Below are 26,923 nucleotides of genomic sequence, written 5' to 3'. Positions count from 1 at the left end.
TCTGCCACTGGCGGATCAAAGCAATTTGTGTGAGTGATCCTTCTTACTGCACATTCAGGTAAAGCTATGTTTTACTGATGCTGCCATTGCCCTGTTTTCCCACCACAATTTTCCCTTCCCTGTACCTGCACCTCCCAGATCACAGACAATTTCTTCACCACCCTCCCCCTTGCCACCTGGAGGCCATTACTTGCCGGCTCAATCTCCCGCTTTTCCGGTCATACCCCCCTCCTTCATCACTTACTTCTAACATTGCAGCGTCTGATCTTCAAGCCCCCTTTGTCAGTGTCCTGTTACTGTCCACAGCATGCTGGTTCGCTGTTTATGAGGTCTGGGGCCCGATACTGGGCAGAGTTTGGTCTTCACCATTCAGGCAGAAGGATTGGCCTCATTTTTCCACCCACCCCTATGTACACTTTTAAGTGGGCACATCCTCATTGCGAAGTCGATGTACTTCCAGATCTGCCACAAAATATTGGTAGTGTTCAAATGTCAATATTTTAAGATCTGTGGTAAATACTGAAAACAACTTTAAATGGAGTTGTTTTGTGCACAGCAACAGGACTGGAGAATCACACACAGACGATCTAGCAGGTAGCTGCTTTTCTCCAAGCGCCTGCTACTAGAACAGATTGGGTTTTTTTTCACCTCTCTGTTACATTTCATTTCATAACTCATCAGCTGTACAGGACTGTGACAGCACTGTCAGTTCCACCAATCTATCCTGCACCTGTCAGCAATCTATCAGATCCCCAGGTTTATTTTGGAATGTATTTTTTATTAATAGAGGCAGCTTTAGCTTATTACTTTTGGATGGACCATGCGGTATCTAGGCAACAGCTGTGACTTACTCAGGAGTTGGAAACTAGGCAGACTGCAGATTTGATGGAAAGGGTTAACCCTTTCACTGGAAGATACAAACTTTAGGATGTTGTGTTTTAAAACGTGTCAAAGTATACTGATTCTAAAAGTGTCCAAAGAAAATGATGATCACTCAACAAACCATGAGGTAAAACTTACTGTCAAATTGCAGTTCCATTTTCTCCTATACATATTTTCTCCCCAATCACTCCTATCCTGACGGCTTTTGGAGTATGTGTCCAAGGGAACCAGCTTTCCTCAGCCAAATGACCTTTATTCACATGAGCACCTTTACAGTGCAGAGTGTCAGGAGGCTTTGTGACCACACATGCAACTCTGCCAGGCCCATTCCTATTCCTGTGTCGACACATGTTCACCTTCCGCAGAGGAGTAGGAAACACAGCTGATTATAGAACATAGAACAGTACAGCACAGTACAGGCCCTTCGGCCCACAATGTTGTGCCGACCATTTATCCTAATCTACAATCAACCTAACCTGCACCCCTTCAATTTACTGCTGTCCATGTGCCTGTCTAATAATCGCTTAAATGTTCCGAATGACTCTGACTCCAGCACCTCTGCTGGCAGTGCATTCCACACACCCACCACTCTCTGTGTAAAGAACCTACCTCTGACACCTCCCTTATACCTTCCTCCAATCACCTTAAAATTATGTCCCCTTGTGACAGCCATTTCCACCCTGGGGAAAAGTCTCTAACTCTATCCATGCCACTCATCACCTTGTACACCTCTATCAAATCACCTCTCTGCCTTCTTCGCTCCAGTGAGAAAAGCCCTAGCTCCCTCAACCTTTCTTCATAAAACATGCCCTCCAGTCCAGGCAGCATCCTGGTAAAATCTCCTCTATACCCTCTGCAAAGCATCCACATCCTTCCTATAATGAGGCGACCAAAACTGGACACAATATTTCAAGTGTGGTCTAACTAGAGTTTTATAAAGCTACAGCAAAACCTCGCGGCTCTTAAACTCAATCCCCCTGTTAATGAAAGCCAACACACCATACGCCTTCTTAACAACCCTATCAACCTGGGTGGAAACTTTGAGGGATCTATGTACGTGGACCCCAAGATCCCTCTATTCCTCCACACTTCCAAGAATCCTGCCTTTAACCCTGTATTCAGCACTCAAATTTGACCTTCCAAAATGAATCACTTCACATTTATCAAGGTTGAACGCCATCTGCCACTTCTCAGCCCAGCTCTGCATCCTGTCAATGTCCTGTTGTAACCTGCAACAACCCTCAACACTATCTGCAACTCCACCAACCTTCGTGTCATCGGCAAACTTACTAACCCACCCTTTCACTTCCTCATCCAAGTCATTTATAAAAACCACAAAGAGCAGAGGTCCCAGAACAGATCCTTGTGGGACACCACTGATCACCGACCTCCAGGCGGAATACTTTCCATCCACTACCACTCGCTGTCTTCTTTCGGCCAGCCAATTCTGTATCTAGACAGCCAGATTTCCCCGTATCCCATGCCCCCTAACTTTCTGAATGAGCCTACCATGGGGAACCTTTTCAAATGCCTTACTGAAATCCATATACACCACATCCACTGCCCAATCTTCATCAATATGTCTCATCATATCCTCGAAGAATTCAATGAGGCTTGTGAGGCATGACCTGCCCCTCACAAAGCCATGCTGGCTATCTTTAATCAAACTATGTTTTTCTAAATGATCATAAATCCTATCTCATAGAATCCTTCCCAATATTTTGCTCACCGCAGACGTAAGACTGATGGGTCTGTAATTCCCAGGGATTTCCCTATTTCCTTTCTTGAATAGGGGAACAACATTCGCCTCCCTCCAATCATCCAGTACTACTCCAGTGGAGAGTGAGGTCGCAAAGATCATCGCCAATGGTGCAGCAATCTCCTCCCTCGCTTCCCGTAGTAACCTTGGGTATATCCCGTCAGGCCCAGGGGACTTATCTATCCTGATGCTTTTCAAAATTTCCAGCACATCCTCCTTCTTAATATCAACCTGTTTGAGTCTATTAACCTGGTTCACACTGTTCTCATGGGCAACAATGTCCCTCTCTCTAGTGAATACTGAAGCAAAGTATTCATTTAGGGCCACCCCCATCTCTTTAGACTCTAGGCACAAGTTCCCTCCACTATCCCTGATTGGCCCTACTCTCACTCTGATCATCCTCTTATTTCTCACATAAGTGTCGAACGCCTTGGGGTTTTCCCTAATCCTTCCTGCCAGGGCTTTTTCATGCCCCCTTCTAGCTCTCCTCAGTCCATTTTTGAGTTCCTTCCTGGCTACCTTGTAACCCTCTGGAACCGAGTCAGATCCTTGCTTCCTCAACCTTACATAAGCTTCCTTCTTCCTCTTGACTAGAAGCTCCACTTCTCTTGCCATTCAAGGCTCCTTCACCTTACCATTCCTTCCTTGTCTCAGTGGGGCAAAACAATTCAGCACTTGCAGCAAGTGCTGCTTAAACAATCCCCACATTACTGTTGTGCATTTCCCCAAGAACAATTGTTCCCTCTTTATGCTCCTCAGCTTCTGTCTCATAGCAGTATATTTTCCCCTACCCCAATTAAATACCTTCCCATACTGTGTGTTCCTGCCCCTCTCCATGACTATAGTAAAGGTCAAGGAGTTGTGGTCACTAACACCGAAATGCTCTCCCACCGAGACATCTGACACCTGGCTTGGTTCGTTGCCGAGCACTAAGTTCAATATGGCCTCCCCCCTGGTCGGCCTATCTACATATTGAGTCAGGAATCCTTCCTGTACACACGTGACAAAATCTGCTCCATCCAAACCATTTGCACTATGGAGGTTCCAGTCAACATTAGGGAAGTTGAATTCACCCATGACAACAACTCTGTTACTTCTGCACTTTTCCAAGATCTGCCGCCCAATCTGTTCCTCTATCTCTCTGCTGCTTTTGGGGGTCGAAAGAAAACTCCCAATAAAATAACTGCTCCTTTCTTGTTTCTGACGTCCACCCATATTGACTTAGTAGACAAACACTCCTCAACTACCTCCTTTTCTGCAGCTGTGGTGCACTCCCTAATTAACAGTACCACTCCCCCTCCTCTTTTACCTCCCTCCCTATTCTTCTTAAAACATCTAAATCCCGGAACATCTAACAACCATTCCTGCCACTGTGAAATCCATGTCTCCGTAATGGCCACAACATCATAGTTCCAAGCACTGATCCATGATCTAAGTTCATCTCCCTTATTCCTAACACTCCTTGCATTGAAACCGACACACTTTAACCCATTCCAGTGAGTGCAATTTTGCCCTATCAACTGTCTATCCTTCCTCACAGACATGCTGCATACTATTTCTGCCGTTCAACAGCTACCCTATCCTCTGATCCATAGCTCTGATTCCCATCTCCCTGCCAAACTAGTTTAAACCCTCCCGAAGAGCTCTAGCAAACCTCCCACCCAGGATATTGGTGCCCCTCCAGTTTAGGTGCAATCCGTCCTTCATGTACAGGTCCTACGTTCCCCAGAAGATATCCCAATGATCCACATATCTGAAGCCTTCCCTCCTGCACCAGCCCTGTAGCCACGTGTTCAGCTGCACCCAGTCTCTGTTCCTTGCCTCACTTGTACGTGGCACCGGTAGCAATCCTGAGGCCCCACTCTGCTTGTCCTGCTCTTTAGCTTCCAACCTAACTCCCTAAAATCACTTTTTTGATCTTCATCCCTTTTCTTAGCTATGTTGTTGGTGCCTATGTGCTCCCCCTGGTTCTGGTTGCTCCCCCTCCCCCTTAAGAATCCTGTAGACTCGATCCGAGACATCCCTGTCCCTGCCATCAGGGAAGCAACATACCTTCCGGGAGTCTCGCTCGCGACCACAGAATCTCCTATCTATTCCCCTAACCATTGAGTCTCCTATCACTATTGCTTTTCTATTCTCCTCCCTTCCCTTCTGAGCCACAGAGCCAGATTCAGTGCCAGAGACCTGGCCGCTAGGGCCTTCCCCCGGTAGGTCATCCCCCCCAACAGCATCCAAAACGGTATACTTGTTTTGAAGGGGAATGGCCACGAGCGATCCCTGCACTGTCTGCCCGTTTGTTTTCTTTCCCCCGATTGTAACCCAGCTACTCTTGTCCTGTACATTGGGTGTGGCTACCTCCCTGTAACTCTTCGTTATTACCCCCTGTGCCTCCCGGATGATCCGAAGTTCATCCGGCTTCAGCTCCAGGACCCTAACATGGTCTCTGAGGAGCTGGAGTTGGGTGCACTTCCCACAGGTATAGTCAGCGGGGACACCGGTGGTATCCCTCACCACCCACATCCTCCAGGAGGAGCATGCAACAGCCCTAGCCTCCATCCCCTCTTACCTTACAGAAAATAGCTGCCCTGTGGACCAACTGAACTCTGCTCCCAGTCAGCTGCACTCTCTGTAAACTCCGGCTCCCTTCACGCTCTTTGAGGAAATGTAGGAAATGAAATGAAAGGAGCACCTTGCTCCCTCATCACCTATCTCCCTCAGTCACCAAACTCTCACTATATCACTCAAATGCACCCAAATTCAGCACTCAGTGCAAACAGTCTGCACTGTAGCTGGCTCACCTTTATACTGTGACTCTAGCCTCTGAAAACAGGACTAATCCAATTAACTAATTAACAAGCTCCAGCTGCAAGTACTTACAAGTAGAACCTCTGTTTAAAGCTGATTGAAAACTCACATTCTTCTAAACCCAAACGGCAACTTTTAAGTTAGTTAACTAAATAAAAGAAAGACTAAATTTCAGATAAAAAGTGGACCCTTAATATCCCTCAGTCACCAAACTCTCACTATAGCACTCAAATACACCCAAATTCAGCACTCAGTGCAAAACTATTATTACCTTGTCAACCCAGTAACTCTTGCCACTTCCTGCATCCTTCCCATCACCTTAAGTGGTCGAAAATAGCTCTGCACAGGTGCGGGATGGAAGGCTGTATCCATTCTGGACATCGTTCCCTCCCCCATATTACCATGTCCGCACCCTTGAACATTCACAGACAGTCCCTGGTGAGACGGTGTCTTGTCGTATTCATAACCTTGGAAACCTGAACTGTAATCTTGTAGAAATTACTTTTCTTTCAAAAATGGACATTAGAGTGCTCCAAACGATGGCAACTGAGAGTCACCCAACCTGATCTGTCACACTGTCTCAAAAGGACAAAAGTACACATCCATAGCTAAGGACGTGTCATTACCTATCTCCTGAGACATTCAGAAGAGATTTCCTGACCTGAATACGTCTTTCAGAAACAAAGATGGTAATGGTCTCAAACCCCCGGAGACTGTCTGCCAAAAACAACCCAGGTTGCGGTTAAGCACCTCAGCACACCACTTTATTTGGAGAGAGGAAATTGAGAAACCCATGGTAAGGCAGCCATGTTGGTCTCTCTTTTTAATTTTCTCGTGCTGTCTGCAAGAGTCCCAACAGCAGCAGAAAGGGAAGCAACAGCTACGCCTCAAGATCCAGGGCCAGACCTTCTCGCTGTTCACGCCAATGGGGTTGTCCAGTCCCTCTGACGGCGCACCATGACCACGTGTTTCCTGGCGGCATGGGGTGGATTCAGTGGGAAATCCCATTGATAGCGGTGGGACCATCCCCGGCCAATGGCGGGCTGCCTCCCGTTGCCAAGAAACGCAACGGGAAGGCCAGAGAATCTTGCCCCTGCAACATCGTAATGTCTCTAAGCCTATTCCTTTCTCAGAACACCAATACTTTGAAACGACTTTCTGATAACAAGAATATAAGTAATTGATTTTGTGACATGAAGGAAGTCCATCTCTTTGGGGAATTCCTTGTAATGACCCTGATATCCATTTTTGACTATTGAGTTCATCTAACTACACTTCAGGAGAGAAAGTGCCCTGCATCATCTGTTTCTTTCCTAAGAATGTCAATTACATGAATTACAAACAATTATTTCGTTCATAACTTGTAAAAGTGCACTCTTCTCTCTGACCCATTGTATTTTCCAAGAGTGTGTGCGGCTGACTGAGTGATGTGGCATTAGATTTTCTGTCTGAACAAATGAACACACAATCCTCTTTATTTAAACATGGGGGGGGGGTTCTGCACCATCTCCCCTGCAGCAAGTCCACGGGCAGTGGAGGCGGCTCGCCATTGACGCCCGGCGGGATCTTCCAGTCCCGCTGTTGTCTGTGGCCTTTTCTCTTGACTCGTCTGGCCTGCATCGGGGAATCTGCCATGGAGGAGCGGGGCCGAGGAGGGGGGGGGGTCACATTCGGTGGGATCGGACGGGAACCGCTGATGAGAAAGCAGGGAGGGCTGTAAAATCACCCCCTTGGTCATTCAAATTGACCACACACTCAGGGGTTAAGTACCACACACATCTTCCCTTTTCAAAAGCAAACTGGATCCAGAAGGTTAGGTGAGGGAACGGAGGTTTCAGTTCTCACTCATTGCTGTCCGTAGGTAGAAGCAAAAAGGGTGCAGTGTGTATTTTGTCTTTGGGTGCACATGACCTCTACTCAAAGCTTCAGTTTTTCTGCTTATTTGTCCATATTTGACGGTCCTAGTCTAGCCCGTAGAAAATGAATTGCATTGCACGCTAAAAGGACACCATTTTATTGCGACCAAAATGTATGGGAGTTTGCAAGATATTCTGGGAAATGCCTGTCTTTCTTTTTTAATTGGCTTCGATTGAAACTCCAATGATTGGAAACACAGAAGCTGGACGGTTTTGTGCTCCATCAAATGTTTCCTGGGTAGAACTGGTGTCTCTGCAGAGTGCTGATTGCTGTCAGTTGGGGGTAGTGCTGAAATAAAGCAGTGCTGCTGGACAGCAAATCAGATCATTGGATCTTAGAGAGTTGCCACATTTGCAATTGGCCACAATTCAAGAGTCGGGCGCAGTAGGACTTAAGGCAGATGCTCTTTTGTTTGAATCATGTTTACCCTAGTTTAGGAACTGTTTCTCTGTTATTCCCCTTGGTAGATTTGTACATGCTTCAAGTGTTTGCATTGCTGAGGTTCCTGATGTAATTGCCATTACAGTTAAGAAGCTTTTCAAAAGAAAGCCACGCAGAATCTCCAATTCTAATTTTGAAGATAATTACCCCTTTCACAGTGACAACTTTGGCCATGAAACCATTCGCAAAATGGAACGGGTGAGGTGCTAAACATGATTGTCCTGCAGCAAATCTACTCTACGGATAGTTGATGGTTAATCAGAGTGACGATTGAAATATCTGAGAATCAAGAAACCTTGATTTAAAAGGTGTGGTGATCGAAAAATTATACATTTGTGTCTGGTTTTAGCTGAATAGGAGTAGTTTTTGCTTACTCTTAAAACATGAGGTTTTGGGGGTGGGGTGTGCGGTGGAGTGGGGTGGGGGGTGTTGGATTCAGAATTCAATCCCTTCCTCGTTCGATATACTGTTGCAAGCTTCGGTCTTTGAGCAGGTGTACCCATCTGGGATGGCCACTTCCCGATTACAAAATGGACACTTTGCAAAGATTGCAGGGAAAATGGACAATACTGAGAAAACAAGCAGGTTCAGGGTTTGTCTGTTGATTAGAGCTACGGCCCCCAGACAAGACCAAAACTGCAAACCCATTGGCATACTAATGGGCCATCTCCAGGGACAAAAGAGTAACATTTAAGTAAACAATACTAAGGCAGACACCCTGGCGCCAGAACAAAGCAGGCCAACGGCCACCTAGGACACACCCAGCCATCAGGGCACCCACCCCTTTATTGGAGGAAATCAATAGGAATGATTGAGAAACGGCCCAATTAATTGGGGCCAAGTTCAAGGCCCGCCCAAAAGCACGCGAAGCCCCTTTTGGGTATAAGAAGGATCCCCCAAGAGAGAATCCCTCTCTTGGCTCCGACTCTCACCGAGGAGAGACCTGCCCAAAAGCTGCACCAGAACAAGTAAGTCCAAGGTCAACGCACGCTACCAGACAGACGTCCTTAGCTGTTATCCCATACCAGTTCCACCCCAGAAACCTCAGAACCGAATAACGGCCATTGTTCCTCTGACTGAGTGGGCGCCCGAAGCTAAGTATAGGCTTTAGCAGTAGTGATAGTTTAGTCTGTAGTATTTGTGCACGGTTATATTTAACTGTGTGTGTAAATAAATAAGCATTTGACTTTGAACTAACTAACTGGTGTATCCAGTCTTTGATCAGTATTCGGTTTGAACCTTGTGGCGGTATCGAGAGATACCTGGCGATTCTAGAGCAAAACGTAATTAGAATTAAGGAAGGTGACCATATTGGCTGCCATATTCAGAGCCAAATAAAGAGAAACACAATTAGTAACACAGGTAAGCTTGACGGAGGACCCAATATTTTTGTAAACATGATTTATTTAGTTGCGCCAGTCAGTGGTGGATCCACTTGCATTTTCAATGACAGTTGTTCAAATCCACAGAGACTCGGCAACTGTTTTGGGGATGTTCAATTATCTCAGACTATTAAAATCAGGAAGGCAGTCAGGGAATTTGAAGAGCTCAGCCGACTCCAGTCAGCTCACATAGTTGCTAAGAATAAAAAAAGATAACAAATCTGTGTCTGCGTGTGTAGATATATCGGATGTCTAAATAGTTTTAATATTTATGTTATTTGCTTGTTCATCTATTGTTCAATGAATTGTCAGTTGAGTTTTGAAAGGAGGTCTGGCACTGTGCGTTTTTTTTCTGTTTCCCGGGAGACATCCCGAAAATCCCACTGAGGCAGAGGATGGATTCAGTTATGAAAGGAATCTAAAGGATAGATTCCTGCTGATTATCTTGGCTCTCCTATCAATTATTGCTGGATAGGAGAGGTGGTGTACATAATCCAAAAGCTCCAAGGAACTAAGACTTACCCCTGAGAGTAACATAAAATGTATGAGAAAAAATATTTGGATCAATAAAAGCAGAAAAAACTTCAACAATTTTCATCATGTTCATTAAATTATGTATCATCTGTTGAAGAAGAGGGTGAGCATCACCTATTAAACCTAGATCTTTTTAGCTTCCATATTGAAATGAAATGAAATGAATATCGCTTATTGTCACAAGTAGGCATCAAATGAAGTTACTGCGAAAAGCCCCTAGTCGCCACATTCTGGCGCATGTTCGGGGAGGCTGGTATGGGAATTGAACCCGCGCTTCTGGCCTTGTTCTGCTTTACAAGCCAGCTATTTAGCCCACTGTGCTAAACCAGCCTCTATTCCAGGCAGCTCTTATGGAATAATGGCAGTCTCAAAGGCCAGGTTTTCACTTGCTTGGACGTCCATGGAAATGTGTAGGGGAGGATTTTCCAGCCCTTCCCACTGGCAGGAACTTCCATTCCTGCCAAAGGCAACTCTCCGTAGCGGGTTCCCCAGCTGCAGGATGGGCGAGCCACGTAAAACATTGTCAACGTCAGCGGGACCGGAAGATCCCACTGCCGGCCAATGGCATGTCACCTTCTCCACCGGAAAACATACCGCGGGAGGGAGAGGGTGTGGGGGAGGGGGGAATCCAAGTGGTCTACTTCAGCAACAAACAGAGAAAAATGTAGAGAATATTTAAGGCACATAAAGTTAAAATCATGAAACGTATCTAAAAATCACTGTAATGTGATAGTTTATCAATTGAAAATTAAATTCAAATTATCACTTAGAGGACAAAGGAATATGGGCAGTAACTCTACATGCATACAAATTATGTTTACGGTTACAGTTGCATTTTAAAAGCTGCTCACATAATGTAAAATCAATACGAAATACAAACAGAAAATGCTGGTAAAACTCAGGCACTCAAGTGGCATCTGTGGCGCAAGAAACAGAATTAATGTTTCAACTTGATGACCTTGTTTCTTCATTTTTTATTTGTTCTTTAGAGGGATGCGGACCGAATAAGGGCAGAAGGTTTTTTTTTGTGATCAGCACATGCTTGAATGGCTGAAGTGCCTGTTCCTGTGCTATATTTTTCTTTGTTCTTTGTTCATCAGAACTGGGGTATGAAAAGTGATCAATCTGAAATATTGACCCAGGTCTTTTGGTCACCTGATGGCCAGCGGCCGGACATACCCCAAAGAATATACCTGATACTTGTGCAGGAGGTTTAACCTTCTGAGTGATGGTTCTACCCTGCCCAGACCACTCCATGATTGGACAGAACCACACAGATTTAGGCTGTTTGACCTATACTAACTCTGGATCTTACCGTTCGTTTTTACAAAGGATTCCAGCAGCCACGGCAAATTCATGCCTCCTCATCCATCCCCCAGAGCGTGCTCATCGCCATCCACCCCAGACAGTGCTTATTCTATCTCCATCGAAACAATCCATCGTGACATCGAAACAAACCTGTTGGACTTTAACCTGGTGTTGTAAGACTTTGTACTGTGCTCACCCCAGTCCAACGCCGGCATTTCCACATCATTCTATCTCCCAGCAGTGTTCAAGTGCTCACCTCCCACATTACTCCCCCCCCCTCCCCTGGACTGTGCTCATCCCTTCCTGCAACCTCCTCCTGCGACCCCTCTCCCGACCCACCTTCGGGAATCTCAGGTTCCCGTCTGGCTGCGATCCGAAGAGTCAGCATTGTCAGGGAGTGGGAATGGGGGCAGGGGTTGGTGGGGAGATGTAAATGGATTGAGTATCTTTGTGGAGTGAGTAGGGGGTGAGGGAAGCTGAACTCTGTCAGGAATCAGGAAGGCTGAACACTGAGCCGAGGGTCGAGGGAGGGGTGTTGGACACTGTCGGAGGTAAGGGGGAGTTAACAATAACAGTGGAGTGAGGCTGTACCGTTGTGGAGGTTGACAGCTCCAGGCAATCTTAAACCCACAAGCTTTTCCTTCTGTCTCGGCCTGCTCATTCAAAAAATTGCAAGTAATTTGATTTAGAAATCCCGGCAATGGAATATTTAATAACTGTGGTTACTGAAAATCACATTTCTGCTGTTAAACAGAACTGGAAGTCGCACAATTAACACAAGCTTTGGACATTCAAGTTCTTACTGCCCTGAATATGGAAGCTAGTTCTATAGGTGAGGCCTGGTTTTCTACAATGGAGGCTTCAGTGAATGATCAGCACTGGAAGTCTGACCTTATAAATGCTTGCAGGTAAGTGGGTTTTATTTCTGTGATTTGCATCAGTTGGCACTGTTCCAAAGCTAATCGGAAAATTTGGGCCAAACCTATCTTTTTCTCGTCCTGGATCCTACCAGATCTGCTGAGTGTTCCCAGAATTTTCTGTTTTCCGTTCCTGTTCCTGCATCCGCAGAATTAGATGATTTTTATTATAATAGAACTTAAAGCAGTTGCAACAGGCGAGCAATTTTCTTCTGCAATGGATCATTTTTTTCTTTCACCCCTCAGAAGACTGACACCAACTCTCTTCAATTACTCTCACTGGAGTGTTGTTGAAAACAACAGATTTGTTCATTCGAGCGCCACAAGCAGACGCTCATTGAAGGCTTCAGATCAACTTATTTCTAAAATGTGGACTAATAAGTGCATTGGAAACTATTACTGAAACCAAGTGGAATTTGAATAGCAAATTCCAAAAGAGCTGCCAATCAAACACATATTTGAATAAGTCACACAGGATGATTTCTTAAATTGGATGGAAACAAATTAAATAATGATTGCAACAAGATAACATAGGCTGGAATATTCCTCCATGGTGGGAGCTGCTGTTCGATCTTTGATGTGTCGAGACTGAATCCAATAAACGATCAAAACATCATAGACAAAACTCGGGCGGGATTCTCCTGTGAAATAATGACCATACAGGTATTGGTGAAATTTCTGTACACCAAATAAAATACTCAGTACCTCCTTCTCCAACTGAGTGTAGTTAAATTCTGCATTTGTTACTGCATGAGATACAAAACCTATTCGTCTTTCACCCCCTGAAGTTTGTATATGTGATTAAATGGTCTTCTAATATTTTAACCAATTCTTGATATGTCTTATCCTTGGATAATTTGGACTGAATAAAGATTCTTAACAAATTTAAAGTTTTGCTTCCAATTGTATGTAGGAATGCAAGGACCTTAGTATCATCAAAAACCTCATTGACGAGGTTATAATAATGGAATTTTTCTGAGTATGACTTGCAGTCTCTGAGTATTCATCAAATGAATCCTTTGCACCAAAATCTCCCATCGTTTTTAATGGCATCGGAATGCTCTCCCAATTTCCCTTAAATTACTGGTCTAGTTAAATAAAGTTGAATTACCAATTTGTAACAGCTTTAACTCACATCGCAAGCTGTGAGAATCTTTTTGATCTCTGCCCCCTCTACCTCTGTATCTTACTGTACTGCACATGATGAACTCTGCAGTCCACACGCCTCAGATTGCCAGTTTAAAATCAGTGTCGGCCTTTCCTTTGAATTTTTGCCCCCAAATTCGTACTGGTTCCGAGGCTAGTTGTGCTTTCTGACCTTCTGTTAATCTGCTTGATCGATTGATCTGTTGAAGTATCTCAACTCTTCTACATCGACCATCAAAGTTCTGACCATTAAAGTTCAGATTTCTCTCTTCGTTCTGAAAATATTTGTTTTCTGATCCCATTCGCATCGCCAGTTTTATTTTTGTAAACTGTTATATCTTTAGAATAACAGTACAAAAGGATTAGATTGTTGTTGCCTGTGGGTTGAATGCAACATTAACGGAGGTTTTCAAATAAGTCTCCATTCTGCAAGGACTGGCACAAGATTAAGGACGAAAGCCCGCAAAGTAGCCAATGGTGTCTTGGATGTCAGGTGACTCCATTCTTAAAGAGATATTGCGCACAACTACAGTAACCCACATATATAACAGTTTTTAACCTCTCGTTGATACATTTTCGTTTCAAGAGGGCTGATAATTTAAATAAATTCACAGCTTTACAACTTCTACAGACCTTTCCTACCCTTCAAGGGCATTTACATCCATTCTAAAAATGGATTAAGATGTAGTACTCGTCACGGTCCACACCCTTTCTCTCAGCAGCAACCAACTGAAAATGGGGCAGGACTTCCACTTCGAGGTCTTGTCTACCATTTTTTAAGATCCCTGGAATCTCCAAAATGCCTAGAAAATACAGGCTAAAGAGTTTTTTTTGTAGTTTCACCTTAAAATGGAAAGTCGAAACAGAGGGAAAGTTCATCTTACTGTTTAGTGGGTAAGTTTAGCATGTGGTACAATGCTAACTGACTAGGGATCTTTAGTGTGTTTGTTGATGGGGTAACAGAAGCGAAAAATCAATTAGGGTGCCTGACCACCCTACAGGACCCTTCTGCTGCTTAGCAATGCCAAGGGGGTATAAATTAGCCCCATCAACATCTAATATGTGGAAGACTTTAAAACTGCCCCTAATTAACTCGCGGTTGTGCAGGTGATGGGTTAGCAGGGAAAAGAATAAAAATGCTTTTTTTTAATCTTCTGAAAATGCTGCTGGTACTGAGATTAAAGGTGGCAGGATTGAGAGGTGCAACATGTATATTCCCAACTGCAGTAATACAACAACCATTCCAAGTCTGCAAAGCAGATGGTTGTGAACCTCACAGGCATAAATATAAATATACATTGTGACATTCAGTTTGTTTCTTAGTGATGTAAGCTATTTACTTTTTGAGTCGTAATGAAAATGAAGAGGAGAGAATGAAACATCTGTTTGCATTTGTGCAAATGTTAGTTCTGCACTCCCCCATCCCACACTACCGTCTGCATGTACGACTTTGAGCTGTTCTTAGAATACCAATCAAATGCATCCATCATGTCTGACTGACGGTGTGAACTGAACAGACTGAAGATGTGATCATATTCTTGCTGCAACATGCAGAGGCAAAACTTGTGCTTCAGGGAATGTGAAATGGATCAATACGTTGTCTGAAATTGACCCCAATGCATGAATGTCGCCAAGGGAGACGAGAAGCATTTTGTTTAAAATGGTGGTCATTTAAAAACATTATCTGACACTAATGTGCCTTAACTCCAACGCATCCATTGAACTTTCTCACTCATTCCTGAGGTGCGTTTTGGATTTATGTTTGGGACAGAGAATTTGCAGGCAGGCAAATGTAAAAAGAAATTACAGGCATGACTGCTACAAGTTCGCAGTCTTGGAACTGAATTTATCACTGGAAGGGATAGTAGCACTTTCCAACGTAATAATAATAAGCTTTATTAGTGTCACAAGTAGGCCTACATTGACACTTCAATGAAGTTACAGTGAAAATCCCCTAGTCACCACACTCTGGCGCCTGTTTGGGTACACTGAGGGAGAATTCAAAATGTCCAATTCACCTAACAAGCACGTCTTTCAGAACTTGCGGGAGGAAACCGGAGCACCCGAAGAAAACTCACACACACACGGGGAGAACGTGCAGACTCCGCATAGACAGTGGCCCAAGCCGGGAATCGAACCCGGGTCCCTGGCACTATGAAGCAACAATGCTAACCACTGTGCTGTCCATTCTTGAGGCAAACTCAAATACTTCAGACATTGCGGTCTATTCAGTTTGAAGTTGTGTAACAGAATAAGAAAGCTCCTTTCCAACAGAGACAGTGACAAATATAGCTTTCAGTTCATTTTCCAATGGATAGGAGGAAGTTATTTTTGGTAAAACGTTTCATCTGGTACATTTTAACTTTGCATTTGACTTGATTCTAATTTGCCCCACTTTAATTCTTTAAAAAAAAAATTTAGAGTACCCAATTAATTTTTTCCAATTAAGAGGCAATGTAGCGTGTTCAATCCACCTACCTGGCACATCTTTTGGGTTGTGGGGATGAAACCCACGCAAACATGGGGAGAATGTGGAAACTCCACACGGAAAGTGACCCAGAGCCGGGATCGAACCTGGGGCTTCGGCGCCGTGAGACTGCAGTGCTACCACTGCGCCACCGTGCTGCCCCATTTTAATTCTTAAACGGATTTCAAATGCTCTGGATCCATTCCTATTTACAGGTTTTGTTGGTGATCACTAGGGCTTGATGTTGATCTGTGTTGATGTTCCTGTGATTTCTCTTCCCCTTTCTCCAAAACACCCAACTCAATGTCCATAATTCCACTCTACAATACTGATTCTGTCCTTCCTCACATGAGCATTCTTCCCTGTTTTTTTTTCCATCACTGAGGTTTCACACACCATATTGTAGAAAAGATGGTGGCAGGTGACCTGTTTCCACGTTAGATAGATAGAAGTCCATAGATAGCATCCCTGTAGTGCAGAAGGAGGGCATTCAGCCCATAAAGTCGACACAGACCCTCCAAAAGAGCACTCTATAAGGCCAACTCCCCTGCCCTAACTCTGTAACCCCACCTACTCTGCACATCTTAAGACAATAAGGGGCAATTTGAGCAGAGCCAATCCACCTAACCTGTACATCCTTGGACTGTGGGAGGATAATGGAACACCCGGAGGAAACCCACACAGAAATGGGGAGAAAGTGCTAACTCCACATAGACATTCACCCAAGGCTGGAATTGAACCTGGATCCCTGGTGCTGTGAGGCTGCAGTGCTAACCACTGTGCCAACCTGCTGCCCTTGAATTTGGTGCCAAGAAGTCTATGTAAGTAGTTAAGAATAATTGAGATATAGGGTGAAATTCTCTGGAAACGGCGCGATGTCCGCCGACTGGCGCCCAAAACGGCGCAGATCAGACGGGCATCGCACCGCCCCAAAGGTGCGGAATGCTCCGCATCTTTGGGGTCCGAGCCCCAACATTGAGGGACTAGGTCGGCGCTGGACGAATTTCCGCCCCGCCAGCTGGCGGAAAAGGCCTTTGGTGCCCTGCCAGCTGACGCGGAAATGACATCTCCGGGCGGCGCATGCGCAGGAGCGTCAGCGGCCGCTGACGGCAATCCAGCGCATGCGCAGTGGAGGGAGTCTCTTCCGCCTCCGCCATGGTGGAGACCGTGGCGGAGGCGGAAGGGAAAGAGTGCCCCCATGGCACAGGCCCGCCCACGGATCGGTGGGCCCCGATCGCGGGCCAGGCCACCGTGGGGGCATCCCCCGGGGCCAGATCGCCCCGCGCCCCCCCCCAGGACCCTGGAGCCCGCCCGCGCCGCCTTGTCCCGCCGGTAAGGTAGGTGGTTTAATTTACGCCGGCGGGACAGGCATTTTAGCGGCGGGACTTCGGCCCATCCGGGCAGGAGAATCAAGCGGGGGGGGCCCGCCAACCGGCGCGATACCCGCCCCCGCCGAATCTCCAGTGCCGGAGAATTCGGCAACCGGCGGGGGCGGGATTCACGCGGGGGGTCAGAGAATCTCGCCCATAATCTCCATTATTTAATTTCCATCTTTATGGAAGTGCTTAGCTGTTGGATTGGGATTCAAATGTAAATTCACATTCCTTTGTACAGTTAAACATGTGGATTGTAACATCATGAAGGTTTTAAATGTGTGAGAAAACATTAAGTTTCAGTAACATAAAAGCAAAATAAGGCGGATGCTGGAAAAATGAAATTAAAACAACAACTGCTGAATAAAACTCCAGAGGTCTGGCAGCATCTGTGGAAAGAGAAACTGAGTTAACATTTTGAGTCCATGTAATGCTTCTTCGGAGCTCACTGTTTGCCAGCGCTGCCTTGCCATTGTTCTGCAGGCAGTGGAAACGTGGCCAATGAACATGTTTAACTCATTTCACAACAACTGACTTGCAAAAATTTTGAAAGCTAATGGCAACTATCACCAACAAATAGGTGTGGAAATGAGATTAATTATACTCTGCTAAAATAGTACAGAAGACAAGGTGCATGTAAGCCCTGGCATGTCTTTAATAAGGTGCCAGCATATAGAACTAAAATTGTTCTGGAAAGATTGATAAGGATATTAATAGTAATTAAAATGATCAGAGAAAATTTGAAGTTGTTCAGTGCAATCAAAATAAATGAATCTTGTATTGTCAGCCTTATAATATGGCAGGATTCAAAAATAAATTAGTCCCCACCAGTGGTCTCAGTTGGAATACCAATCTTTTCAAATTTGTTGTCCCAAAGCTTGTCTCTTTATGTAGTTTTAAATCAATACTGTTAGGCCTTACCATCCTCTCAGTCCTCTTTTATCTAATGATCATAGAATCCCTACCGTGCAGAAGGATGCCATTTGGCCCATCAAGTCTCTGCTAGCCCTCTGAAAGGGCACCCCACCTAGACCATTGCCCGTCCATTCTCCGTAACCCCACCTAACATTTTGAACACCAAGGGGCAATTTAGCATGGCAAATCCACCTAACGTACACATCTTTGGACTGTGGGAGGAAACCGGTGCACCCGGAGGAAACCCACATGGGGAGAAGGTGTAAACTCCACACAGACAGTCACCCAAAGATGGAATCGAACCCGGGTCCTTGGTACTGTGAGGCACCTGGCCTCTACAAATAAATGTCATTTGCATTCCGCAGCTATTGGATGGGTGCAATGAACTAACCTGTAAACTCATTTTCACACCAGCCATGCATTTTTAAAACATAATTCTCTTTTTTGTTGGCTCATGGACAAATTCACCAATAAGGAAAAGACTGGAATACAGATGCTGTTGGAGAAAAGGAACCTCAAACATTTTACAGGCCTTCCAGTTGAAAGTCTGGCAATTTATCATTACTAACTTGAAGGAAGTATTGTGCGGCTGTTTGCTCATTCCATTGGATTTGAATTCAGAAGTGGAACTAATAATAAGCCAGGAGCAGCACTCGTCACTGGCACATCTTACTACTATTTCAGAGTTTTCCGAAGACCACTGTCCTCACCTAGTTCGCAACCTCCTCCGAATTGCATTTTTAAAAATTTCCATTGAATCCACCGCTGACAGTTTGCCAGCAACTTGAGCAGTTCTGGCTGTTATAATTGTTTACTTTTTCTCTCTTTGGTGGCACAGGAAATCCTCCTTTAACCCATCAGCATCTACATCAGTGTCTGCCGCAGCAATATATGATAAACGTTTGATCTTATTAAAGTGGGTGTTGAGAAATGTTCTACAATTCAGAACGCAGATTGAACATCACTTTGTAATAGGCATAATTAGAATTTGACAGCAATAGTCATTTGTGAAATTGTCATTAAATAGTTGGAAAGATCTGTAATTGCAGTGTTCTGTACATGGTCAGTTAAGGCTGCCTGAGCTGTGGTTAGTGACAGACAGATTGCAGCTGGGGTAATTCATTGCTGTGTAATACTGCCTGCCTTTCTAGGGACGCAATCTATTTCCACAAACATTTCTTCTCGCCACGGTTGCTGATTGAAGCCGATAACTACGTGCACCATGAGGCAGCGATGTAGAATTTCAACAATAATCACTGCCTCTTACAGTCTTCCATTGTGCATTTTGCTGCATTGAGTCATTTGACCATATGACTGGAATTCCAAGGAGGAATAGGGGTTAACCCTTTTGCACCTAAATTTTCTCGGAAACCTGTTTCAGAAATCTCTTTGAACCGGTATTTAGTATTAGAAATATTCAGTGAGCCAAATGTTATTTCAGTATTATTCGATCAGATTCTCTTTCTGCAGAATGATAGAAACCAGAGTAACCGAGTTAACTAAGCTAACATTTCTGGTTTGCAAGTTCAAATATCTGAGAATGCGCCCCTTTAAATTGGCCTAAATCCATTCTATAATCCCATGAGCTGCCTCCTGACAGACATGCTCCGTACTTCCCCAAGGAACCCCTTCACACACTGTTGACAAATGTTCAAGTCATTACATTCTAAATCCTCACTTGTTTGAGGGATTTTCTTTGTGTCTGCTTGAGGAGTGGAAGACTGATGACCTGCCCCTGGCATTAATACCATATAGTTCTCCCTATAGATGCACTTTGAAAAATCCTGGCTTCGACTCCTAAGGAACTCTCCGGTTTCTAAGCTCTTTACACGTCCACATTGGCGACCTGGTATCCTGGGCATCAGCATGTTAAACAAAAGCTGTTTGCACTGTGGAGTAGTGTGAGGTTAATGACATCGTTGCTCTGTACCCCATGAGAACCAGCAGAAAATATGTAAAAGCCAATTGTAAGATCCAGAGGAACCACAGCTGAAGATATAGAACAGGGAGAAGTACAAGATTGATACAGCGTGCTGTGAATATAAGAGTTGCCATTGCCTACGGTAAGGTCAATACAGAAGTGTAGGCGGCGTCTGGTCTCTCAGGTTAGTGTTTCCAAAATGTCACATAGAAACTGAAGTAGAAAATGTTTTTCTTGATGGAAAGAGTATTCATTATTGTTCCCTTTACCGATACCAAATGACTACTAAAATGCTTCTTCTGTAGATGTGGTAGTATTGTCAAACCTATTTGTCTATCCCGACTGAAAATGTGCTCAAGATAAAAAGGCTACACAATTAAACTTGTCACCTAGGTGATGTATATTGTTTGTTCTATCTTCAATAAGGCTTAGTTGGTTATCGTACAGAGCTCCTAATGCAGTGGCCTGGCTGAAACAGCCAAATCCCACATAACTCAGTCCACCAAGTTGAGTGACAGAGACTTCTTTTAGATGAGCTGATCACTCATTCTTGGAGATACGATTCCTTCATAACAGGTTTTGCCTTAAACTTTACTTTCTGATCCTTTTGATGATACCATCCAAAAATCTATGTTAGATTTGAATTTCGCTGTTCAAGACATTCAGTTGATGGATTTAAATTTATATTGACTATTTTTGTCTTCCATGTTACAATGAGAACATTAGATTTTGCCATTAAAATGACTTTTTAATGTGTGGTTTGCTCCATTCCAGCTAGATCTCTGTACCAGATAACATGAACTAGCCACAAGAGCACTTAAACAGGGAAACTGTTCCCAGACCTTTACCAATTTACCTCTGTGGTTAGAACAGTTATTTTAGCTTTTTTTCAAATAAAACCTCAGAATTAATGTTACTGTTTTTGTGTCAAATGTTTCTTAAAAACTATACACAGGCAAACAGTAATGTGACTTTGCTATTGAGATCTTATTAATTTCCTTTACCACATAACCATTCTCTGTGATGTAATAATCCTTCATAACCGTGTTCAGTTTCAGTTGTAAAAGAATCATAGCATATTCACACTTTTGAAGGAATAGGAAAACTATTTGAATCATTTGTAATTCTGAGCAATACGATTTGTATGCAAAAGCCTAAGATTGGAGATATTCTGTACAAAATGTTTCAAGAAATTCTCAGTATTAAATAGTTATACCTGGAAGGTCTTTGTCCCTCTCCTGCTCTTTGGCATTTATTGATAATAAGCCAAGCACTAGATCTCTATGTCTATCCACGTCAGCCAAGACTCGCATTGTCAAATCTTCTCATCTCTTTTTACAGCTACCATCAATGCCAACTGAAGTGGGGTTTAGTACAAATTGGCCAGCCTCCATTTTTTTTTTCTGTATTACCTACATCCAGAAGTAAATCCTTCCAGTAGAACTTTTCTGGGAAATGATGATGACAATTTGGTCAACTTTCTCATTCCCATGAATTGATTTGCAGGATGTGTTCTCCTGACAATGGGAAACAATTGCAAGGAATAAGTTCACCGACCTTGCCTGAAATTTGATAACTTCTGTGTGATGCTCCCAGGTAATTTGCAGCAGATGGACACAAACCTGGTCACATTTTCAAGAAAAACATGCTTCGTTGAATGTAAGTTAAGGATCGGATTCATTGTAAAAGTCCAGGGCGCGATTCTCCAGCCTCCCTTCCCGGTGCCAAATGGGCGCCGCGCCAACCCGCGCATGCGCGGGGGACTTCTTCAACGCGCCAGCCCCGATGCGACATGGCGTCAGTGTTCAGGGGCAAACCGCGCAACAAAGTAGGCCCGGGGGGGGGAGAGGCCAGCCCGCCGATCGGTGGGCCCCTGATCACGGGCCAGGCCCCATCGGAGATCCCCCCCCGGTGAAGGAGCGCTTTTCCCCGCCCCCCGACCCTCCATGCAGAGTTCCCGCCGGCTGCGAGCAGGGGTGAACGGCGCCGGCGGGACTCTGCTGTTTCCGCGTGGCCCCTCGGCCCATTCGGGCCGGAGAATCGGCGGCCCAGCCACTGACAGCGACCGGCGCCGCGCCAAACACGCTGGCCCAAATGGCAACGATTCTCTGCACCTGAGAGAATCGCGCGCCAGCTTCGGGGCGGCGTGGCGTGGTTGCAGCGATTCTCCGGCGTGGAGCGCCCCCAGTGTTTAATTTGGAGAAGGCCAATAACTAGCAAGTTACATGGTATGGCTGGACAATTGTCAATTATATTTGAATCCACCAAGTCAATTGTGTGCCTGTGACACCTATTTGAAGATGCCAGAAAATGTTTTGTGGAGGTGAAAGTTGGTAAATACATGATACAGTGGATAAAAACACTGTCCTTTTTTGGGGCTGGAGTGAGAAGTTCAAAGTCTGCTAAATGGAGTGATGCTGATCATTCTGAAACAAGTTCCAAATTGGCATGAACACACTCCTCCGAATACATGACTATTTGTCATTTATGTGGTAATGTGGTATATGAATTTCAATGTCAGTATGGTGTTTGGTATGCCGGCCATAAGTCCCAAAGACTGGCATATCATATCAAACAGCATGTCCCTTCCGCTCTTCGCAATGGACAAGGTAGAGACTGTACCCAACCAGTACATGTTTGCTAATCTCAAACCATAGTGTCCAACATTATATGTAATTTTTCAATTGGACAAATGTTTTCCAAATAATCCTCAGTGTGCTAATCATTACGCTGACAATCATTTTAAGATTCACAGTCAGGCTTGCAGTGTGGCACATGTGCGTGTACAAGAAGCTATATGTATTAATGAACAGGGCCCTGTTCTTGGCAGACTGAAAGAATGTGTTCCCACATTGTGCCTGTTCCAGCTAAATAAAATGAGTGATAGCCATTTGTTGGTTCATTCCTCAGGGCAATGTCTTGACCAATCAAAGTCAAGCTGCCTGGTTCAAATTTTCAAACAATGCTTTGCAGTTAATTGTCAGTCACCATTAACTGGTGCATTCTCCATGGCAACAACTGTACCAATCAGCGTCCCCTTGCCAACCAATTAGAACTCTCTTCTCGTACAGTATAACGTTGTTGTTTCACCGAACATTGTTATTCTTGCAATTGACCTGATGAGTGCAAGAGAAAAAGCTGTGACAAAATGTATTTTTCAGCAATATTTGTAAATGTATTGATATTGTCCTTAGAGGATAAGAAGATGGCACTTACATGATATATACATATAATAATGTTGTAGCAAAGTATCTTCTTCTGAAGTTGAAATTGAGGGTAGCATAAAGGGAATTTTGTTCTGCATGGAATCTACACTACATCACTTATATACTTGAGGAAAGATTAGAAACTATTTTTCACAATTCTGCTGTATCACTGTTGTTTTTAATATTTCACACAAAACCTGAGGGCATAGAAGAGATAGACTTGCCTGCAACATGGTTTTTTTTATTACTTCCTTTTAAAATATTACATGCCGGCAACTTTCTTCCTCAGTTCTTTTGTAAATGAGCGAAGAATCTTCCAGCTCCGTACTGTCCTGGCTCTGAGCCTGTTTTCCTCATTGATCTATTGATGTAAAAGTTGGTGGCAGTACACCTAATAGGAACAATTTGTATATGTCTTACTATGCACGTGGCCTTAGAACCTTGTCCTGTGCATTACACATTACTTAAAGTGGCAATAAAGCATTTAAGTGTGTTGATGAATGAAGGGGAAAGGCTGTAATGTATACACTTGTAACTGCACAATGGGCAATTAAAAATTAATAAGGATCACAGCTTCTATTTAAAACAGGGCTGCAGAAAAAGTAAATGCTATGTGGGGTAGTACAATATGTGCTCAACAAGAGCTTTGGCAGCAAATCTAATTAGTTCTAACAGAAAATTAATCAGCCTAATTATGTACATCATTAGCATAAAAGAGAGAAAGAAAAACAAGATGTAACCCTGGCAGCAAGAAGGGACATCTTTCAACAGGGTTATTTCAAGTATTCTTAAAGAGATGCTGTGGGCATTACAGTCAGTGATAACTTCAAACAATAGATTAATGCCAGAATCCACTTAGCCTGAGTCCTCACATTTCATTTTATTTCCCTAGCCCTCTGGTACACATTTGTATTTGCCATGCCAAACCACTGATCTAATAGTAAGATTCCAATTAGTGATTGAGGATACCAATTTTTTTCAAAATCTGCATAACTAAATAAATGAGCGCCAATCTGAGGTTAGTTACTGTATTGTGGGCAAAGCCTGTCTTTGGTTCCTCATTATTTATGGGCATATTGTCAAGGAGACAGGTTAAACTCATTGCGAAGATCGAGCTCAAAAAACATGTCGATCACCGACTTATGGTACTTGTAGCTTGCCAAAGCTCCCAGAATGTTTCTGTTTTACTCAAACTTCAAATCAACTTTGAAACATGACGAAAGAAAATTGTGGCTGCTGGTAACTAACTCCCTGGTAAATTGCTCTTCACTCGAGGCCCTGCAAAGTCACTGACTCATTTCTCAGGACAACCCCAAGTGTCAGCTTGGCTCATGGGTTAACTCCATTTTGCTTCTGAATCGTAAATATTGGCTTCAACTGTAGATTTCAGCAAATAAGATGAGACTTTTGTACATTCCCTCAGTGCTGCACTAATGTCCCGTGGCTCAATTCATAAAGAGCCAGCAGTTCCCCAATATCCTGATCTCTGGTTCTTAACCGTTACCATTAAAAACATATGAACTACTTACTCATCTAATCAACTTACTTGTGCGACTTTTGTTGCGTGTTTCGGCTTTGTGGTTTGCAACAGTAACTGCACTTCAAAAGTAATTCAGTGGTCGGGATATGTTGAAGGACACTATAAAACCAATTTTGTCCTTTCTTTTCACAGCTGAAAATACTCTCTCCAAATCACACATACATTTTGCAGCAGGCATCACTGGACAACAATCAAGAATTGGTAACGTGGCTTACTTCCTTCCTCTCTCACCAGCTCGCCTGCTGAGATGACCTAGCTAAGCACAGACCATAATGGTGTTCTTTCTGCGGCACACCACATAATGCATTTATACACTGAGCAAGACAAGTAGAAAAATCCCATTTTAACTGACATTTGCACTTTGATTTCCTCCACAGAGGATAAAGTTCCCTGGCAGAGAAATGAAAAACTGCGACTCAGGGTAAGGGAAAGCATTGCAATATGCTTCCTGTCAAGTTGATTGATGAAACAAGCAGAAATGGCAGCCTCAGGTTGGGCAGTGTGAATCTACAGATGGCACTTTCACCCCAAAATAATGCTCAGAATTACTAAATATCAGCTGCCAGTCCAGTTGACACCAACATAGATTGTCAATTGAGTCGAGATCAAAGATTAAGCCAATAAACCATATTTATTTAATTCTATCCCCAAACTTTCATCCTGTCGGAATTGTTCATGTTTTTTCTTTAAAGTCCACCTTGTGTAACAGAATGTCCAGAATTTTCTGGCCGTTCAAGCTAGCAGGATCTTCCGGTCCGGCCAAAGGCGCAACCCTGCCACGGGTGTCCTGGCGGCAAAAACATGCATTCAATGGGAAACCCCATTGGCAGTGGTAGACTGGAAGATCCCACTGCCAGCCAGCGGCGGGTTGCCTCTGCTGCTATCAAAGACGCGGTGGATTGCACAGAAAATCCTGCCCCATGATTGCCAAAAGTTACTCTGTTGATGGCCTTCTGCAGCACTTTACTGGGAAAACGGAAATAGACATTAGATGCCTTGCAAGCAGTTAAAATATTTTTCTAAAAAGAACTTGGTGCCTTTCATGGTGTCCCAAAGCGTTTCAAAACTTCAAAGTGATTTTCAAGGCTAGTTACTGCTTTAATGTAGGAAAGGCAGTAGTCAATCTGCATGTAGCAAGATCACAGAAACAATAATGAGCTATTGACAAGATTTTGTTAAGTGATGCTGTTTGACAGATAAATATTAGCTTGGACCCTGGAGAGAGAACACCCTGCTCTTCTTCAAGTAACTTCATGCTAACTTTTACATGCACCTGAGAGGGGCAGTAGTTTATGCATCACTTTTAGATGTCTTTGAACCTAAATAAGCTTAATTTGAAAATATATCTTTAAATGGCAATTTTACTTCTCTTGATTCTAACTTGTTTAGCGTGTTTGCCTCAATTTTCTTTTCTATAATTGCAATCAGTCAGTCCCAGTGTTTTCTATAATGACATAATGACAGCCTTGTTAGCAAGAGAAATAGGACCCAGATTACAGACCAGTTCATCGACTGAGCCACAATATATTTTGAACATAATTCTCCTGTCTAGCACAGGCCCAGAGAAGATCTTAATGCTAAATCAGCAAAATAGAAGTTACTATAAATTAACTTCTACTCCCTCCCCACTTACCAAGTTCATTTTGATCTTAATTCTGACCAATTGGGTCTCAGAGTGGGGCATCATCCCATGATGAGAAGGGCCTCTGAGCACGGATATTTTGGGAGCTATCTATAGCCCATTCAGCTGCTGTACAATTCTTACTAAGTTTGTATTCTCTCATGAAGTCTTGATCACTCTGGAAAACACTCCATTTGTTTGGTTTGCAGTTTGTCTCATTCTCTCTGATTATAAAACAATTTTTTCACAGTTCCCTGCTGTTAGCTCAAAGCCTCAATATTAGCTAGATGTTTTGCAATCTTGTTCAATAAACATTTCTCTACATTCCAGGCGCCATTCTTTAAATTGCACTCGCAAGTAAGATTATTCCCGGCCTATAGATGTACATTTCATCTTCCCCATCGTTCGGAAATTTTGTTTGCCTGCTAACACTGCTGCCAGCACCAATCCACAAGGGCCCTACTTCCTTCAGAGTTTCAAAAATCCAACAGATAATGTGCCTTCCTCTGGCACGCAGATGTCAAGTGTCTGATTTCTGCAATGCCAGCCTCTTTTACTTTGGAGCTGTCACTATGGGGCAAGGATAGGGTTCAGCTCAGCTGTGATCCCCTCCCTCACAATCGAATACTCCCTCAACACATTCTCTCACCTGTGAGGAATGCTCATTCAGGCACTGAATGAGAGTTGCTGCCATTGCTGAAGTAAAAAGAAATGGCATCTGTTGGAGAGAAAACTGGAGCACATGAAACATTTTTTTCCCATTTTCATATCCATACATTCTTCAAAATG

This window comes from Scyliorhinus torazame, chromosome 21, assembly GCF_047496885.1.
Source record: "Scyliorhinus torazame isolate Kashiwa2021f chromosome 21, sScyTor2.1, whole genome shotgun sequence".
Taxonomy (NCBI): Eukaryota; Metazoa; Chordata; class Chondrichthyes; order Carcharhiniformes; family Scyliorhinidae; genus Scyliorhinus; species Scyliorhinus torazame.
Note: the sequence above shows the minus strand (reverse complement) of the source record.